Below are 18712 nucleotides of genomic sequence, written 5' to 3'. Positions count from 1 at the left end.
GGGGTGCTGCTATCGCTGATTTTTGGGGAAAAACTGTCATTTCCCACATAGATTCAGGCAAGAAAGTTTGCATATGATGCTGGAAAAACTCTAGAGCTGTGAACGCTTGGCAGAACTTTTTTTTTAGGAGTCCACAGATAGAAAACAGCTCCAAACTATCTACTAGTACGCAGCTATGTGTGAACGGGAAAACCGCAGTTGCATGAACCATCCGCAGCGGCAAGTTTTTGATGCAGACTGATTTTACAGACCTGTTCTTAATAGCCTCGCCTAGCTTGCGATGGAGCTTTTGTGGTGGAAATTGTAGGCTTTTATGCAGAAGTCTATCTCCCAGGCTCTGGGTCAGTCCCGGACCACCATGCCACGGGATCTTCTTGGTGGAAGCCTGCATTCATGTGTGTGCAGCATCAGATAACTGGGTTGGAAGGGGACTGTCCTGCTAATGGAAGTACAGGGTTCTGTCTTCTAAGGCAGCTGCTAGAAAAGGTTATGGTTTTGCTTGTCTGTTTTCAAAGGTCAGGAGGAAGAGGCTGGAGCGGGGACATCTTGCTGGGCAGCTCAGGAGTGCTCTGCCTACATAGAGCTGTCTCAGCAGCATCACCGTTCCCTGCTTGAAATGCTAAATTATTCTTCTATGTTTGCTTTTCTCAGCAAAATCAATCAAGAATTGATAATTTATAAGCTCTTGTTTGCCTTTTTCACTCTTCAAGGGGAAAAAAGAGAAGGATAAAGCAGAAGGCAATGCTACAAATAAAGAAGCATGGGGGATGCAGAGCTGAGCACCACCTCCCTTGTCTATGGGGTCTGAGGGTGCTCATTGCTCGTGCTGGTGAGGGGGCTGGTCTCTGCTGCTGACTCCGTAAAAGCAGTGAGGATATGAGTTGTGAACACACCTGTAGGAAAAACAGGGGCTCAAACTTGAGAGGCACTGGGTATGGTCATCCCCAGCAATGTTATCCGAGCGTGAGCAAGCGCAGAGCATTGCCAGGTTTGTGCATTTCTGCATGTAGAGTGCCGTGGAAAGAGGGAGATTCGACTAGGCAGGTAGAAGGAGAAAGCTGGGTCAGCTGCCATCCCAGCTTACACTGAAAAAGAAATACCCTGTGGCAGCATGTTCCACACTTCTAAGCTTGAACCCTGCCTGCATGCCTGCTGTCACGCGCACCCCCACGCACGCAGGGATGCGTCCTCCTGCCTGCCTGCCCACCTTCCCCCAGCCGCTGCTGCCCTGTGGGCACACATCCTACCTCCATCCCACCCCACCACCTCCACGCAATCCTCCCTGAATTGCAGTGAGGACATGGGAGGAAGGAGCCATGTCCCCTGGGAACTGCCCTGCTTTGGGAATTTTGGGGAAAAAAGGAAGCGCTATCGTCTTAAAATAGAGGCAAATATTATAGCTTTATAGAAAGATAAATGGAATAAGGAGTCATCGCTTAGAAAAATAAGTGCTGTGGATAAATACTTAGATACTGTAAATAATTATGTAGGCAGATGGGTGCACAACCAGTCCATAGACATGGATGGTATCAGGATAATCTTGTAGACTAGGAGAGACGCACACTGGTTATATTGCCTGGATCCTGCTCTGAACTGTTTGTCCTCTTCACTGATGCTCCTGCCAGAGCAGTCATTTGCATGGAAAGCTGCTGCTTTTTCTAGTCTCCATACTCTGTAGCTTTCCAAGCATTGCGTCTCCAATTTGGAGAGCAGCCTTGGAAGAGAGAGCTTAATAAAGCCAGGAAAATCCATTTATGAAAAAAGCCTGACTTGGACCTGCTCCAGTTCTGCTGTGGGTTCCTGATCCAGCAGGACAAGGGGAGCTGAGCTGTGGGAAAACCAGCCTCGGCGGCTGCCTGCGCCCCTCCAGTGCTCAGGTACCCACTGGAAGCGATGGCGTCTGTTGTGCTGCCTCGTCTGCCTACAGGGGTTTCATCCTTTAGCAGATGGTCTAGAAACGCAAAACGAAGTCTCAGAGTGGACTGTTGACATCCTTCCTTTGTAGGCTGTTCAGAATTTGATTCAAATAGTCTTATATTTGTCCTGGGTGTTTCAAACCATGCTTTGGAGAATTTGGCTGGGAAGGTCTGGAGAACTGGCTGGCTGCCAAAGCTTTCCTGTTACAGATACTCCTGCCTCAGTTTTCAGCTCTTATGCTTCTACTCATGACCTGAAGCAGAAGCACAATAGTTGCTTAAATGGAGGCATGTGAGATTTTTGTGGTTTCCTAGAAAGACTTGGGCGTTCAGCTTGGTTCTAGAAATTGTAAAAGTTGGTGCAGATGATGCTTCTTCAGAGCACTTGTCTTCTCTCTAGCAGATAACTTTTTACTTTATCTGCCCTGGCTTCCTGGCATAATCCACTTGACTCTATCCCACTTGACTTAATCTCTTGAAAAATAAGTGTTACTAGATGGGTCAATAGCTGATATGGTTCAAAGTGTAGCCCATGGTGGGTTGAGTGATTCTGAAAGCTTCTCTTTACCTCCTTATTATTTTCCGGTTGCAATTTAGCCAAGGATATGGCTCAGCAAATAATTTTATTATGTAGCACTCTCTTCTTGTGCAAGAAACTTTCCATTCTCACCCACTAATGCCCACTTTAAAGGAAAGTCAGCAAGATTTCGTTACCACTTTACCAACCACCTGCTTGTTAACAGAGAAGGCTCAAGACTTGACCATGCTACCAAGAATAGACTCTTCTCCCACCTTTAAAGCTGTGACTGGTTGTGAGTAAAGGGTGAAAAATACCCCAGATTCCTCCTTTCCAAGCCTTCCTATGACAGGCTACTGGCAAAGACGTGTTGTTTCGTAGCATTACCAGAGACTGTACTGAGAGCTGTGTTAAATATAGCAGAGCTGTGCAACACCCCCGCGTGCTGGACGTTCAGTCTGTTCCTCGTTGCGTGCCGAACGACGAACACGGTAAAACAGCTTGTTCTTGCTGCTGTTAGGCGGAAGATGCTCGCTATCTTTGTGTGTCGTCCTTGTGAGAAGTATGTTTGGGCTGGACAGCACGCATGCATCCCCTGGTGAAGATTCATCTCAGCCATGGAAGAAAATACTGGGCTGATTCATTGGGGAATTATCAGAAGATGGGTTTTCTCTATAGTGCCCTCAGATGGGCACTAGCCAGCGGAACTCCCTCTGGATCCATGTCTTGGTTTATGCCTGTTCTTTGGCCATTCTCATTAGAAAACATGCTTTGGAAGAACTCGTACTTCCAGCAATATGTCCTGAGGGTCTTCTGGTCCCATCTTGCTATGACTTATCTCGCCCCGCAACCCACCCTTCTCCCACCTCTCATTGTGCCACGGCTGCAAACGAAACGAGCAGCTCCTTGCACCGCGCAGCTAATGGGGCTGCAGATTGATAGCTCCTGGTTGCAGAAACACTTGTCATGGGCTTGACAGGCTGTTCAAGGTTGCCTGATGTTGCAGGGTGGAGGTGGAGGGAGGGAGCCGGTGAGCTGTGTGCTCGCGCTTTATGGCCCTCCTGGTGGGACTGGTAGGTGGCCTGGCATAGCAACTGCTCAGGGCATTTAACGAAGAGATTTATGAGTTTGTAATTTTCAGAGGCCCTGAAGCAAAAGTATCTTTAATTAAATTTTGATTCTCTCTCCTCTTCCCCCCGCCTCCCCTTCCTACCCGCTCCCCGCACTCATCCCTGCCTGTCGTTTGTTTATTGAGACGCAGCAAAGATTTCGGAGAACAGGTAGGAGTCTTTGAGCGTAGCCAGGAGGAGCAGAGGATTGCAAAGCAAACAAGCAGATGGCAGATATGATAAAGCAGCCCCCGGCTGGCTTTGCCAAGCTCAGAGAGGGCTCTGCAATGCAGTTCAAGGGTCCCACAGTAAGAGCTTCCTGCATCCCTTTGCTCCGGACATGGATTTGGCAAGGTGTCCAAGAGACCGTTGGCCAAGCCGTGTTCCTGTGCTCTCGTTTGCCTGGTGCTTGGATCCTGGCATTGCTTAGGGCTACCTGGAGAGTGGGGGTGTTGGAGACGAGACGGCCTTATGTTGCTCTGCGTTGCCCTGCTGTGGCTGACATACACGTGCAGCCATCCATCTCTGAGTGGTGGTCCCCTCTAGAGGGGGAGCACAAAACCAGAGGAAAACAGGCAGCCCACATATATTATTATTATTTTGTTTTTCTTTAAAAGGAGGTTCTAGAATAATAAGATGAGAAATTGCCCTGGCCTTTGTGGTATATTGTCAAGGGAGTAGGGATAGGTCCCCCAGGAGATGCTGCCTTGGCATTGCCTAGGACTTCTCCCATTGCCAATCTTATCTTGTGATCCATCCCCAGCCGCTGAGTCGGTGGCAATGTCCCTACCCAGCCAAGGGATGTCAGCCCTGTGAATAGATTTCTATCAACCCACTCAGCCCTAAAGAGCTGCAGTTAAAAGGCTCTGGAGACATAATGGTGTCTGCGTAACAGCAGCGATGATTTCCTTGAGAGGTAGGATGAAAGGTGGCTCCGTTCCACTACTTCTGCAGAGACTTGATAGCTGCTTCTAGAAAGCGGCTTGGTTGTGGTCCAGGTGCCTCCGCCACTGCAGCTCTCCCTGCCTCGTGCTGCTTTCCGGTCTCATGCTTGTGCTGCCTGCACCCTTGAGCCATGGTCCATAGGGTGCTACCAGCCCGATGCGTGCCTCCAGGCAGGTTAATTTGGCAGGTCTGCTGCAGGATGCTCTGGCAGCCTGAAGTAGGCTTTGTGCAAGGGGCACTTGACCTGATGCTCAGCAGACACGTGCTACTCCCAACTAGAAAGTCACCAGCCTTGTGCAAGCTCCCTTTTTCTTTTTTTTTTTTTTTTTTTACCCCCCCCCGTCACCATGCTGTGGGTGAGGATGCTGTTTATCCCACTCACTCCTTCCTGCTCCCTCGACAGTGCAGATGGAGAAGTCGCATGACCTCTGCACGTCTTCAGGCTGGCTTCCCAGTGTGGATGTGTTGTCGTGTCTCTTGTTGTGAGCTACAAAGCCATCAAGCAAGTGTTGTGTTTTGGGGGCATGGGGTGTGGGGCAGGGAGACAACACTTAGTCATGGAGGTAAATGCCGAACGCCCCATCTTTCTCTGCCCTCGTGGCTCACAGGCTAACACGAGGCAGCTTCCCTCCCACCTGCCTTCAGGATGTTGATGAAGTAGCTTGGGAATAGGATGTGGAATATGTGTAGGGATTTGCCTGGTGATGGCTCTTACGCTCTCATGCTTTAAAAGCTGGCAACTGAGGTTACAAGAACCAGCAGAATGAAAAAGAGACTCTGAAGATCCTGTCTTAATGTCCCTTCATATTGTCAGGCCATTGCTTGTGCCAGCCATGCCTGGGACAACTGTTGATGCCCAGTCTCTTGCGTCCTTTCAAGAGTCCTTTTTAATAAGGTTTTTCCCCTTCTTCATGCCTCTATCCTGGCTGCAGGAAGATGTTTGTTTTGTTTTTGCAGCTTCTAGGGCTGGCACCATGTTCAGGTGCCTCTGATCTCACGTGGAGCTTCATATGACTTGTCCCTATTTCCCAGCCACCCGCTGCAGCATGTCCATCTGGATAACGCCCACCCTTCATTTCTTTTCTGAAGCTGCTCTGTTTGTATGGCTTCTTCACTGGTGTCTTCCAGCCAGAGGCCAGCACCCCGGTTAGCTCCTGATGTTGTAAAGGACAGAGGTGGAACCGCAAGTAATTCCTGTGGGGGAGCTGGGAGATGGGATGTGCTCTGCCCCAACCTCCACACTCGCATTGGGCACCAGCTGCTTGTTTCTTTACTGGAATCAGTAGATGCTGCATTTCTGCAGACCAGCCTGCTTTAATTGACAATTTACACTCTTGCTGCATAAAAACTCTCGTCTTGAAAAACTTTGGTGTCAGGCTGACAGGGTGGCAAGTGTCTGAGCATTTCTAGCTGGGTGCTGGAGGACTTGCAGGGCGGGAAGGTGCTGGGAAGTGCGAAGCAAGGTCCTTGCAAGGGCTATGGCAGAGTCCCCCCGGGACTGCCAACCCAGTGGTGCGGTGACAGGTGATGTATTTGCTAGCGCTGTATTTAAATGCAAGCAGCGTTCCTCGCTGACCTCCAATGGGAGCTGCGTCTTGCCTGTAGCTCGCCATTGAGGAGGGGAGCGTGCTGTGCTGTTTAGAAAGGGAAATTTCCCCAGGCCTTGGAGGAATTAATCATTTTATATGCTGGACTCTTGCCTTCTGACTGATCTATCTGAATTACAGATTAACTGGCAGCGTGGGGACAGAGGAAGCCATTTCAATGAATAGCTCTCTAATTTATTAAAGGGGTTGTTTGGGCTGGTGGATTGGCAATGCAGCGAGTTCTCCAAGTAGGGAGTTGTTTTCTGTCCCCCTCTGCATCTCCCAACCTTTTATCCCCTGCTTGTTTTATCTCCCTGTTCACAGGACCCCTCTCAAAGTTGATGAGGGTCCCAGCAAGGCAGGTGGAAACCCCAAAAGAGTGATACTCATTGCAAATGAGCTGTCAGCTCCCAGAAAACTGTCATTTCAGAGCCTTTCTCTAGGGACCACTTCTGTGACTTTTAAGCAAAACCACCACTTTTATGACTAAGGACTATAAATTTTGGAGTAAGGCATGACACCAGTGTATTGATGCTGCAGTTGGTATTAGTTGACCCAAAAAGCATCAGTCCCTTTCCAATCAGTTCTGCCTTGAGAATGTCAAGGGCTTCCCCCCTACCTGTAAGTGTACACCAGGCTCTTGAAAACCTGCAAAACCTCATTTCTTTAATGATTTTTCCTTTAGCAAATGTTGATCCCTAGACTTGCAGCAAAGCTTGACATCTCCAGCGCCGTTATTGATGTGAGCATCATGGGTTGGGGAGCACCAGGGCTGCCCAAACCCCGGCCCCGCTTCCTCTCCCAATTGCTCAGCATGAAGGAAAAAGGATTTGGTTATTTGTTTGTGGATATTTCTGACATGGACTTCATATTCCAGAAGAGTCTCATAATATTGTGGGAGCGGATTCAGGATTTAAACCATTATACAAGTTAAATACGTTTTGATTCTGTAAGCAACACACTATTTATCTTGGGATAGAATAAATCTGAGAGACTGATATCACTGCTGCAGATCATCTCAAGGAGGGCTGTGGAGGGAAAAAAAAATTGACTTTCTGAGAGGCACAAGTTTCAAATTTTCTTTGCCTTCATGCATGAACCAAGTTAAACTATGGTTGCAAGGATTTTTTATTATTTTTTGACCACGTAAGGATTTATCTTTTGGCCTGAAAGTAAACATCACGGGTCTGATTTTAAGTTTGGGGCTACAAATTCACACCCTGAGCGAATGCAGTCACTCGCTTGCTGGCAGGGACTGGGCATGCGGGGCGTCTGCTGGAAGTGAACCCCGTCCATTGGCATCTGCAGCCTCGATGGCTGTTTGATGTTTTCATAAAAATTCCATTTAAAACCAAAAAGGTCAAAAGTTGACCAAAAAAGCAACAGCTGAAAACTTTGAAAAATTACAAGCACTATTAATTGCTGCATGAGAACCAGATGGTGGTACTGACCAGTTTAGTTTCATGGTCCAAGCAGGATCTTGAAAAAAACCCAAGAAGAAAAACACAGAGCAAAGACAAACCGTGTGTTGTGCCAGGTAATTTACATTTTGAGCGCTCCTTCCATTTGAAACCTCTGAGCAATGCAGAACATTTATTTATTTATTTATTTTTAATGTGTGATTTTTTTTATCTTGACAGAATATTAAACCAAAATAAGGAGGCCTGAAAATTAATATTCTGTAATGACAGCAAAATCCCTCAGTGCCTTGGGAGTCTCATAAATTGGATATTTGGAGAGGGAGATGCACAGCTCCCTGGACTCAGAGAGGCTCCGGTTACCGCTGGAGAAAATAAACCTTCTCGGAGCAGGGGCGGCCAGGCTCCGGGGAGAAGGCGCTGGTGTCAGCACGAAGTGATGTGGCTGGAAGATAGCCTCGTCAGGCTAATTGATCTGGAGCCTTTGCCTTTCCTGCCAGGGCTGCCTGTCTCCTTACCCATAATCCTCACTCCTTTGATGGCCCGTCAGGAATATGGGACTTGGCCCAGTTTTACGTCCATCCAATAACATTATGAAATTGATAGTGACACTTCCATTGGCACTAATTTCAGTAAGAGATTGGAGCCAGAGGACAAGCGCTTTGCTTTCATGGCGGCTAAGCTTTCCAAGTAGATCAAGATGACCCAAGACTGATCTTGCAGCGGCCAAGGCATGGGAAGGGGAGTGGTGGGAGGGGGACAGAGGCGGCTGGTGAACCCGGTCAAGGAGCTAACGAGAAACATGCCCAACGCTTGCGCTTGCCCTCAATGTGCAGCGGTCCTGGCTGGTGGGAAGTGTGTGCTGCTGCCCTGGCTTGTGCTGCAGAGCTGTTGCTGGCAGGGCTTTCTCTACATGGATGGTGTTTATTAAGCAGGATTGTGCATCAGTCTCGGCAAAAGTCAGGAAAACCCTTGGGCAGGAGGGCAGTAGTGGTCCCAGCTGTTGCCTCTGAGACTTTCAGTGGTTCTTGCTGTTTTAGGTATTTCCTGGCACAGACATAGGTTCCTGCAGCATCGTGCTCTTGGCTCAGGTCAGCAATCCAGCAGCGGGCTGGACACGCAGGTGGTGGAACCGTGCATGGAGCCCCTCACCGAGACATCACTGGTGGCCCCCTTGTACTGAGGGAGCTCCACACTGAGCAGGTTAGATACCACATCCCAAAGCTTTCACTCAACGCTGGCCACAGTGTTGAAGGTGATGCAGGTGCCGCAGCCTTAATGCACATTGTGTGCATGTTCTTTGTTGGCTGAATTGCAAGATAACACTGAGGTACAGCTTAAAACACCTCTGCTTTTCTCTCCATCTTGCAGCTGTTCAACCAAGGTCTGGTTTGAGGTGGGGGAGAGCATTGCTTCTGTGCTGAGCTGGAGTTTGCAGAAGATGGCCCCTTGATGCCTCGCCAGGCAGCCCTTTCTCCAGCTTCACGCTGCGTTCGCACATTCACCCGAGCAAGGGCTCGGGGAAAATGTTTATCAGTTTGTCACAGTCTCACCCTGCTGTGGCTGGGGGCCAGGAGGGAGGATAAAAGCCTTGGGTTGATGATAAATTGGAAATGAGGAAAGGAAATGCATCTGCTCAGTGCTGAGCAGGCAGCCCTGCTCCGGGCCTGGGTGTTTGTGTGTGCTGGATGCTCACGAGGAGGCAAAATGCCATCATGGCCATGTGCGAGCCCCTGGGTGAATACAGCCATGGGGTCCTGAGGGTGTGAGGAAAGTATATACTGCTGCTGCCCCGCCTGTGTCCCTGTGTCGGCGGGACTGTCCCCCTCGGTGTGCTTGGCAGCACACCTGGATGCCCATCAACCCTAAGCAAGCCTCCATCCACTGGGGAAGGGGTGTGAGTGAGCCAGCCTCTTCCTTTTAGGAAATGCGAACATGACCTGGGGCTCAGCAAGTGCGTGTTAGTGCTGCTCTTACGCGGACAAGGCACGTTGCTTTGGGACACCTCTTGGCACCTCCCGCATGGAGCAGGGGAAGAGCCATGGTTTGGATGTGCAGATCCTGAAGCTTTTCACCAGAGGGGCTGAGAGCGAGGAATTCGCTGCGCACGGGTGGGTTGGGGGGTGCGGAGATGCCGGGGCCTCCTGTAGACAAGCTGTAGGAAATGCCGCAGTATATAAAGTGCGTCTTGCGAACAGAAGAGATTAGAAAGCTGATATGATGTTATTCCGATTGATTTTTGCTGTTGTATTTATACCTGGAGGTAAAGAGCAGACATACTGGAAATCAATCGGTCCCATGCTCTCCCCCACTCCCTCTGCAGCGCTGTTTGAATGAAATGCTTATATCATTTTTACGGTGTGTCTGTGATAGGGATGAGTGAGCCAAAAGATTAATAGGCGCTGCTGAGGCCTTTACCCAGCCGCTGCCCAGCTCTCGCCTCGTAAAGCCTGTGCCGCTCCGGAGTTCAAGGTGCCCCCGAGGTGACAGCTTGGTGACTTTGTTTGGAAAAAAACAAGAGGCAATCCTTTAGTCAAGAGGAAGAAAGGGGAAAAAAAGGTAAATGGTAATAAGATGAGGATTTGGGGCAGGCAGGGTGGTGCCCAGCTCTGGAGCTGGGGGCTGGGTGCAGTGGCATGATGGAGACCTGGGGGAAGAAAATGAGGTTTTGGCTTCAAATGGAGCTGATCCCATACAGAAGGATGGAAATGATGGCCTTGTGCATGGGAGATAAGGCAGCGGGGACCTCGTTTTGATGTCTCATTGTACATCTGGTACCCAACAGCCACCCAAATGCCCCACCAGCCCTTTCTGAGCCTTGATCTTGGGGCTGGGGCAGGAGGGCTGCAGCGGGGCCGTGGGGGTGGTTCGGCTGTGCGCAGACGCCGCATCCCCGGCTGCCTCTGCTCGCTCCTTCTGCCTCATCCAGGTGCGCGTTTCTTTGGGAGCTGCTGGTGCCAGCTCTGCCATGCCAAGATACCATCTTAGGAGGTTTCTTTGCAAGGATGGATGTGTTGGACCCTGGCTGGCTCCTCACATCCCCTGGGGAGCATGCACGCTCAGCAGTGGGAAAAATTGGCTTGTGACCAGCAAATGGGGGGAAGCCAGGTGGAAAGTGACTGGGAATGGTCTGAATGCCAGCACTGACATTGCCAGACAAAATACTGTTTTCCTCCCTGCAGCGACAATCGAATAAAACGCACTTTTCTTCCTCTTCTGTTGTCTGTACTACAACTAGTTGTTTCACCTGACCTCAGCGGTGAACACCTTTTCCTGTTGGCAAATGAAGTGGCTTCCCAGAATCCATCCCCTATAATGTGGGAAAAGGTGTTGGCTTGTCGATACTTAGAGTCAGCAGATCCTTGCGTGGCAGGATCTAAAATATTTTCCTGGTTACCCCCGTGCCCTGTTTGCGGTCCCTTTCCTGGTTGTATGCCTTCTGAGCTGAAGAGGTTTGGTACCGCTGGGCTGGGAGCTTTAAGCCTAGATGTAAAAATTCCTGCTTTGCCTTCCTGCAGGTGCTGGCTGGCTTTGCTGTCATCCACGGCCCTGGCTTGTCAGATCCCTCCCTTTTTAATTATCAGATTGTCTTGTCGTTTTTACTGTAAGCATTTTCTGTTGCTTGATCTGCTGGATTTATGCATTTGTGCCGTCATATGCATTGACTTTATATTTTATACGATTTGATCTTAATGTTTCCATTCCTGAGTGTGAGTGCTTATAGGGTTTGTGTCTAAGCTCAATAAATAAACCTGAGAAAGGCGGAGGAGGGAAAGGACATAGGATGATTGGGAGAGGTTTGGGGATTCTCTGTCCCCCGATGGGGCTGGAGTGATGCTCCATGCTGGCATTGCCTGGGCGGCTAGAGGCTGGCACGGGCAAGGGGAGGAATGTGCAGGGCTGCTGTGTCCTCCTTTGCAGCAAGAGCTGCCTTCTCTCCCTGCAAACACCTGAAAAAATCATAGAGAGAAGGAAACGTCAATATGTAAAAAGGGAAAGGGGCTTTAGTAAACGGCAGCATTTTGGCAGACTGTTTCATCAGGAAAGATCCTGAAGTGCTTTAAGGATTGCCTGTGTAGGGATCGCCCACTGACAACGGATCTGACGTTGTCCTTTTTAGTACGACAATGCATCTGCAATTTATAAGAGGGTGGAGAGTGGCAGCAGGGTGAGGGAAGAGTCACGTGTCCAACCTGAGCAGTGGTGGGTGCAGGGCCCCCGGGCCTGTCCCTCACTCCCTTTCACCCTGAAGTTCAGTGGGATCTTCACCTCCTCGAGATGGTCAGGGCCCCAAACCTATCATCTCACTCAGGAGAGGGGAAAATGGATTGCTGCTTGGTCATTTGCTCCTGCCTTTGCTGCCAGAGGGGCTGGAAGCTGAGGATTTGGAGTAGACCCCTTTGAGAACTCAAATTTATGTTCTCAGAGTCTTTATCTGTCTGCAAAGCTCAAGGATATGACCTTTTATATGTGTTATTTCCCCAAAAAGCTGATGGGAGAGTTTGTCCCCCATGGGCCATGGCAGAGGAAGGGTCGGCACCTTTGCACGCTCTGCAGCTGATCATGGTGTGGTTCGAGCAAGAGCCGTGCCGTACGGGCCAGCCTCTCCAGTCATGCCCTCCAGCTCCTGTGGCGTGTTGCAGGGGTTGTGCAAGGATGCGAGGATATCCCAGGGTAAATTTGGGGCAGGGAGAGAGAACTGAGCTGTATGGGTGTGGGAAAAGCCACTTGGACCTGGTTGAGGTGATGGCGACAAAGCAAGTGCACTGGACTGGAATTAGGGAGGTCACTGGTTAAAGCCCAGTGTTTTGTACAAGTTGAGGGATCTGCTGTGACTCAGGGGGAGAGGTTCCATGTGATGGACCATCCTGCGGTTTGGATTGGTGACCCCAGGGATTTGGAGAAGAGGCTGCTTCCCACTGCGGGAGGGCAGGGAATGGGCTGGAGCCCACGGCAGCCTGGCTCCAAGCAGGTTCCACACAGGCACCAAGCGCTGACTTGGCCCCGTGCCCACATCTGCCAATAAAAATTAAGAAATTGATTTCCTTTTGTTTGCCTGACAGGACAAGGCACTCTTTATGAGACAGTAAATGCAATATCGCTCTGAGCACGGCTAGATTTTTAATTGTATTTGTTGTGCTTGCGCTTACTCTTTTATGAGTTTCAGTTCCCTTCCTTGCTGGTGCAGGGATCAGCCCTGGGGGATGGTTTGATTTCAGCTCCAGCAAAAGGTTGGAATTTTTTTCTAATTTTTTTCATTTTTTTGTTTGTTTTCCTGATAAATTGAAGTTTGGGGTTAGTTTTTTATCTGTGTTAAAAATAAACCTGTATATGCATATCCATAGCTCTGAGTTGTAAAGCTAGGCTGAGAGATCCTGTCTTGGAATTATCTACTTGCCAGTCAGTGATATGGCCCTTTGAAGAACAGCATTTAAGATTAAGATCAGGGAAATATGGAAGTGCCAACAGAGGTTTGAAGTCAAAGAAGGAGAAGATTTTATATATAATAAATATTGGAGTTTAATGAGGTCTGCTTCAGTGCTTGCTATACAACGCATGGTGACCCGCTTTACTAGGGGAGCATTTCTTTTTCTAGTTATGGGTCATATACAGTTCCTAATTAAGTAGGTTAATTATATGGCTCCTTTGTATTACACAGGCAAACATAGATGGCACAATTAGCTCTTGCAGTGATCATTTTTGATCAAAAAATGATATTCTGAGCGACAGCTCCTGGAGGCATGGGTGGTGAGAGGGGGATTGCCCTGCAGCCCTGAGCACTCGCCTCATCGCTCTCTGCTTCAGCAAACTCAGTTTCTGTCCTGAGCACATGGCCTGGGATGTGGATGGAGTTGTCCTTTCTGAAACCATGTTGGAGAGACCATGGCCCCATCCCGGTCCAGTGCTGCACCCACGGTGCCTCAGATGCTGCCCAAACCTGGTCTGCAGCGCTGGCAAGGTCCCTGCTTGGAATTTCTTTGGAAGTATCAAGAAGGGAAGAGCACTCCTTGCTGAGGGTGGTTTGGTTGCAGGTGAAAAGTGCTGCAGCCTGGGAGCGCTCTGAGCAGCGTCAGGCCCTGTAGCTAAACTGTCCTTGAAAGAAGTTTCTTTAACCTTTCCCCTCCCAGCCCGGCAGTGGCTGAGCTCCCGCAGCATCCCTGGGTTATCTGTTCCAGTGCTCAACCAGCCGTACTGCTAGGCATTAGAGAAAACATTCAAACCCTAATCTCCCCCAGTGCAATTTAAACCTATTATTTCTTGTTTTATCCCCAGTGGACATGGAGAACAGCTATCATATTTCTCTTCGCTGCGACCTTTTACATATTTGAAGGCTGTTATCATGTGTCCCTTCAGTCTTCTCCTCTCAACACAAAGCATAATTCTTTCATTTTTCCCTTGGAGGTCATGTTTTCTACACCTTCAATCATTTCTGTTGCTTTGGAGAGGTTACTGTGATAGCAAGCTGGAGTTTTTGTTGTTTCTTCACCTATCTGCCTTGGAGCATTCATTATGTTATGGATGCGTATGAAGTGACCATTATCTTATCTTCTCTAATCTGTGGTTATTTATAAAGTACCCTATATTCCTGAGCCTTTGTTTTATCAGAAACATTAGTCTTGATAAATAATTTACCATTATGATAAGATCATGCAAACAGGGGGTCCCTCAGCTATTTATTATTATTTGCTTTATTTTTCTTAAGTAACAAGTTGTCCATATAACAATGTGAACGAACCAGGCGATTCACAGACATGGACTAAAAGGTATATTCTATTTTACAGAGCTTCCAGATAAACAAGGAGTTGAAGGAAAACACCAAGCCCAACTCCAGTTTAGCCACAGGGAAGAGTGCTGAATAGAGAACGATAGGAGATTTTCTGAAAAGCAGAGAGTTTAGGGCAATCTGGAAGAGTATTTGCTCAGTATTTGTGGACACGATATCAGGATGGATTCAAAGCAAGAAGAGCTGGAACATTGCTGGGATGGATGGAGCATAGCCTGACTGGGAGGCTGGGGGGGGAAAAGAGGGTGGAGATGAGGCTGGGAACGGTGGTGTTTGAATGAGGCGTCTTTCTTGGGAAAGGGGAGTTGGCTGTAGAGGAGATGAGGGAAGGGAGAACAGTATTGCTCCTTGTGATGTTTCCAAAAGCAACATTTTCAAGCTGCCTTGCTGCTCTTTGGTTAACATCAGATTCATTTTGACCCTAATTTTCTGATTGTCGTGGTTGACTCTCCCGCTGGCATTGCCAAGGGGCAGGTTGGCAGTGGCTGTACTGCTGGGCTGGAGCAGGGGCTGACCGCTTCTTCGCCCAGGGGTAGCCCTGGGGCATCCTTAATATCTCCCCAGCCTTTCCCTGCAGCTCTGTGGCTCCATCACTGCTGCTGATGTTGTTTCCCTGGCAGGAAAACTGCATGGGGTTAGCACGGAGAACAGCCAAACTCTGTCCTTGCAGGCAGTGTGGATGCTGCTGGCTGGCGAGACCCCTGCTTGGATGGAAGGAGAGCCATCAAAAGCCTTTCAGAGTATAGACGTGACACGTTCGATGCTCAGAACATACAAAGGCTTCTTAAAGTATTAAGAAATAGACTCTTTTTATAGTTAATAACCACAGTATGTTTGTCTGTAGCACAGGCTGAGTTATTCACAGAAACAGTTACTGCATCACTGTTTAGATTTTAAGTTTCAGAGGAGCTCCAAAATATTTTATATTGTGTTTCAAGATCATAGACGGCATATCAGGCGTTACCCCAGGCTATCCTTGACTATTATTCTGCATTTTTACAGTACAAAACTGGCTTCTTTTCTATGTCCCTCTGCCCATTTCTTTGTCAAGTGGAAGGTAAACCTAAATCTTAAAAACTGTACTCTCTTTTTGTTTTTACTCCATTTTTCCTTTACCTTACCTGGAAAATGCACTGCTGAAGCCGGTAAGAACTCTTCCAAATAAAGCCATTCGTCAGCATTATACCTCAAAACTCAACCTCTTTACCTACTTAACAGCAAAACATATATGCTATTGCCAAGATACATTAAAAAAAATTGAAGTCTAGGTAGCTGCTTTATTTCGAGGAGTTACTAATGGCAGTATATATTTTGAGTGTCAGAGCAATAGTCAAACCTATAAAAGTGATCGGTGACTTCTTGATATCAATGATGTTTTTAAAGTTTGTCTCAGGCTTGCGCAGTGAGTCCAGCGCTCGTCTGAGTCTCAGAGGGGCAACAGAGCGGCTGTGTGTTTAGAGGGAACTGGATCTCAGCTGTGACCAGCCAGAAGAGATGGGAATGAAAGTGATAAAGAGCCATGACTGTGTTGTAAGAGTTAATGTCCAGATTTCTACACACCCCTCCACCCCAAAAGTTAATAAGAGAAACTTGGAGAAGTCCTCAACTATAAATTATGTCTTTAATCCAGTTATATCCTGTGCAGGATATTGGGATGAATTGGCTGAATGGTATGTTATAGTCCATGCCAGCTCAGTGCCAACTGTCATCAGAAACGTTTCTGAAAGCTTGAAAGCTAGTGCATTGCGTCCATCGGGTGTGTTCCTTAGGACTCTTGAGAATGTGATTTATTTTGTTTTTTTTTTCAAGACCTGGAAATACAGTCAGAGGCAGTAAACTGTCCCTGGATTATTGCAAGGATAGAATATGCTTTATGTGGTGTACTATCCCTGTGGTGGCAGGACTGCAAGTGCCTTGGCAGTTCTTGGGGTTTCACGCTTTTGCAGAAATAGGAAGGGGTTGACATGGTCACGGAGCATCAGAGTTCTGCTCGGAGGCTTTTAAGGGTTGGTAGATCTTGTAAATGTCTAAGCTTGGCAGCATTGACTTGAGCTGGATGACTAAGAGGCTGAGTCCATTCACAGGACCCAGAGTTTGCTGGAGAATGGGAGTGCAGCTGTGGATCAGCTGAGACATGGTTACGTCTTACCCAACAGATCTTGGACAGGTTTCAGGCATGGAACTAGGGATAACACATGTAGAAAGTTCTCCTAAGAAGTGAGCTGCAGAAAAAAAACCTGTGGAGTGTAAAGAAGGTCAGACTCTGGATCTGTTTTTTGGAAGGAAATTGCCATCAGAACATTGGGTAATAGACGCTGGCTGTACTTAGTTTCGCAAGTACCCGACCTCCTTGATCGTGCCCTACTCTTTTAGATATAGCCATGTCCTTCTAACCTGCTTGTGTCAGAGCAACACCGCCATGATCCGTGTTCCTTAAAAATGAGGAGGTGCTGTGCAAGCAAGAACAGCAAGGGGTAAGTGCTGGCAGGGCTTTGTGAGCCCCCAAGAACTATGTCCCCAGCAGGGTCTGTGCCAGCCTGGCGTACGTCCCATGGTTGGTTATGAAACCAACCATCTCCCTCCAGTACTAATGCTGTAGGAGATGTCCTCTTTGCTCCTTGTCACAAAGGTGTGATTTCTGCTCTCAGAGGACAGGGAAGACTTCCTTCATATCATTCACTAGAGAGGCCTTTCACATTCCACTGCCTCATTAGGTACCTGCTTTGAAGCAACACCTTGGCTGCTTAGGGAAAGCAATAAGCCCTCAATAGCCTCTCCCATTGCTCCACTGCAAGGGAGATCTTCATGGTCTCTCCTCAAATTATTTACACCGGTCTATACCAGCTGATATTTTTATGACTTGTTTTGTGAACTGCACCTTGAAATGTAGAGGTTTCCCCTTCCCACCACAGCCGGGCTGGCCAGCAGTGCATGGTACAGCTGAAGGAACGTGCACGCCATGCAAAACCCAATCCTCCTGGTTTACCTGCAAAGAATTAACATCACGAAAGAACAAAAGTAATTCAAACCGAAATTGCTTGTTTGCTTTTTGTGTTTGGAGAAATACAGTGTGCATAGTCCCAACAGAGGCATCTTGCGGCAAGAACTGAATTTTGCCTTTGCGTCTCAAAAGCTGGAAGTCACGCGGGCCCGGGGAGTAATGTAAAAAAAAGCCAGAACCTGCCAGAAAAATTCACAATAAAGGGAGAGACTTTTTTTTCCTTGTGACTAAAACACCTGTCACGGCTGCCAGGACTCTGCTAATTACACAATAACTTTATTATATCCCACTTGGAAGAACAAACAATACTTGAAGCTCCAAAACTGAGCAGCCTTTAAACTAGATTAATGCAGGCAGAATGACTGCATAGAGCCGGTGTTCGCCCTGTCCTCCCAGAAGCTTCAGAGAGTAAAATGGCTTGAAAACTCCCCTCTTTGTTGCTAGTACTACATAACAAAGTAATTGTCCAATTAGAAGTAGATTACTGATGGGAGAGAGGCATTTTCTATCTGATGCAGGTAAAAGACTGGCCTCTCTGAATAGATTTGAAGCCTCAATGCAGCATCTCTGCTCATTTTTGCTTGAGCTTCTGGTAGCCCCTGGTAGCATCCAGACAGGAGAAAAAGAGCATCTCTAGTTGAGTGTGGTTTTTCTTCCCACGTGAATATGGGGAGGTCCTCATGGAAGGTTGCAGTGAGGTCCCCACATTGCCCAGCTCCTCAGGATCCTGTGTTTACGCAGCATGAACGGTTGCAGCATGGATTAGATGGTTTCACCTCATGATGGAGGTGTTTGTGATGTTGGTTTGCAGGTCAGACCCCAGGATGGGTGAGAATAGATGGAAGTGGGGAATAATACGTTAAGGCCTGACATCCTGATGCTGTCTAATGATGCTGTGAACTTTTCGGGGTCAGGAGGGTAAGGGGGAAGAGTTGCCATTCACCGTCGTGGTGGTGGTGGGAGGCAGCATGAGCTGAGCAGGATTTGCTCCGGTACATCGTGGGTCCCTGTAGGTATCAGCCTGACTGAAGGGCTCTGTGTGTGTGCCCGGGTGAAACTAGAGGAGGGGAAACAAGATGGGTAATGCGCTGGGCAAGAGAAATGGTGTGCATGTGAGTTTGGGGTGAAATAGATCTTCTTCGGGGGTGATGTTTCTCCAGTCTAAGCTCAGTTATGTATTCTGCCACGCTGGTGATGCCAGGGTATACAGGCACCACAGCGACCGATCTATCTTGTGACAGCCCTAGGAGAGGACTTTGTGCGGGACTCACCTCTGCTGTGGTGTCACCTGTAGCTACTTTAACCCCTGCAGGATTGTTAGCCTGGTACCCCAAAACCCGGAAAGAAGACTTGAAGTGTCTTCCATGCCCTGCGAGCTGCCTGGAGAAACTAGCCCTGGGGATGGGACAACTGCCAGGAGTGCTAGGACAGGCATC

At 48.3% G+C, this 18712-nt stretch overlaps 1 protein-coding gene across 3 annotated transcripts in view; it reads left to right on the top strand.

The window, feature by feature from the left end:
• NTRK3 (neurotrophic receptor tyrosine kinase 3) overlaps positions 1–18712 on the top strand; it is a 219728-nt gene that overhangs the window by 102764 nt on the left and 98252 nt on the right. The window lies entirely within an intron of this gene.

This window comes from Calonectris borealis, chromosome 11, assembly GCF_964195595.1.
Source record: "Calonectris borealis chromosome 11, bCalBor7.hap1.2, whole genome shotgun sequence".
Lineage (NCBI taxonomy): Eukaryota > Metazoa > Chordata > Aves > Procellariiformes > Procellariidae > Calonectris > Calonectris borealis.
The sequence above is the reverse complement of the archived record's forward strand: the minus strand, read 5'-3'. Positions and strand labels throughout refer to the sequence as shown.